This window comes from Tupaia chinensis, unplaced genomic scaffold (assembly GCF_000334495.1).
Source record: "Tupaia chinensis unplaced genomic scaffold, TupChi_1.0 Scaffold138910_1, whole genome shotgun sequence".
Lineage (NCBI taxonomy): Eukaryota > Metazoa > Chordata > Mammalia > Scandentia > Tupaiidae > Tupaia > Tupaia belangeri.
This window is the reverse complement of record NW_006198801.1, coordinates 2,005,706-2,007,598: the sequence shown is the minus strand read 5'-3', so window position 1 is coordinate 2,007,598 and position 1,893 is coordinate 2,005,706.

The following is a 1,893-nucleotide window of genomic DNA, read 5'->3' as shown; positions in this document are numbered from 1 at the left end:
TTTATCTGAGCATGTTCTTGTCTTTTCTTCCCACATGAAGGATAATCTTGCTGGGTACAGTATTCTTGGTTGAAATTGCTTTTCCCTTAACACTTTGAATATATTTTCCCATTTTTTCCTTGCTCTCATTATTTCCAATGAGAGATCTGCTGTTAGCCTGATGGGATATCCTTTGTAGGTAACTTGCCATTTTTCTCTTGCCAATCTTAGTATCTTGTCTTTGTCTGTGGTTTTAGTCAATCTGACTATAATGAGTCTTGGAGAAGATCTTCCTGGGTTGATTCTATTTGGGGTCCTTTGCATTTCTTGGGACTGGATCTTTGAGTGCCTCTCTAGGTTTGGAAAATTTTCTTGCAGGATTTCATGGAATAAAGTATCAATGCCCTTATGAATCTCTTTGCCTTCTGGGATGCCGATTATCTGGATGTTTGGACATTTGATGGTATCTAGTATTTCTTGTATATTATTCTCATTCTTTTGGGCAATTTTCTCACTCTTCGTGGTGGATTTTCCTAGGACAGAGATTCTATCTTCTACACCTGAGATTTGATTTTCTGTGTGACCTAGTCTTTTTTTTTAATACTTTCAAGGGAGATTTTGACTTCCTGTATTATAGACTTCATCTCTAACAGGTCTATTTGATTTTTTTAATAGTGTGTAATTTCTCTTTTAGATCTTGCAAGAATTTCCTCACCTCCTGGAACTCGTAGTTCCTTTCACCTTTCTCTTCTGCAGTTCATTGTCTCTCTTCTCTTTGATCTCTGTTAGCTTCACCATTATGAATATTCTAAATTTTTTATCAGCTATTTCCATGATTTCCATTGAACTGTCTGTGGATGAAGAGGAGTTATTCTTTTCCCTGGGAGGAGAGGTATTTACTTGCTTTCTCATATTTCTTGTGACCCTGTGGTTATTCTAGTCATCTGATGGATGGTGTGTTTTTTCTAATTCTTGACGTTCGATCTGAGCATTTAGGAGCATGCAGAAGGAGGCGATCTGCAATCTCTTTGCTGTACCGTTTTTATCCCTTTGTGCAACAGATTCAGTGGGTATTGAGGAATATGTTAACCCTAATAGTATTTGGATGTTTCACTATGGTTCCTTTAGGTCCATCTAAAGATACAGTGAATGGAAATTGAGGAGCAGAGTAATGAGATAAAAAAAAAAAAAAGAAGGAAACAGAGAGAGAGAGAGAGAATAAGAAAGAAAGAAAGAGACAGAGAAATAAGGGGAAAAGAAGAGAAAACAACCCAAAAACTTTTTAAAAAAAGCAAAAACTAAAAAACCATGAGGCAAGCAAGCACATCACATGAAATCACTAGTTCTCAGGAACAATGGTGGGGTCTTTTTCAGAAGGCCTGCCCCTTGCCTCTCCTGGAAGGGAAGAGGAAAGGGGATTATTAGCAAGAGAAAGGAGGAACTGAAAGCCAAGTGAATACTTTACCTTAAAAATTTTAAAAAGGAAAAATTACAAAAAAAAATGAGAAGACAGAGAGACCGAAGAAACAGAGACAGAGACAGAGAGAAGGCTAGAGGGGCATCCTATCACCACTCTAGTTTGGGAGCCATAGGCTCATTTATAATTTTTTTTGGAGAGGTTTTTGCTATAGGGTGCATGTGCTCACCAGACAGACAGAGACAGAGACAGAAAGTGAGAAATCACCCCCCAGGGGGGATGGTCACGCTGCAATCCCTTCTCCTCCATTCTCCTCTCGGGATCTTGGGCACGCATGCATACGCGCCCGGCGTGAGTTTTAAGCCACCGGGTCTGGGACGGGAACCATGGTCTACTATGTGGGAGTCCAGCGACATAGCCATTACACCAACTGCTGGTCCCCCAGGTTCAGTTTCTTTAATGGTCTGTTGGTTCCACTTCAAAAAAAAAAAAAAAAA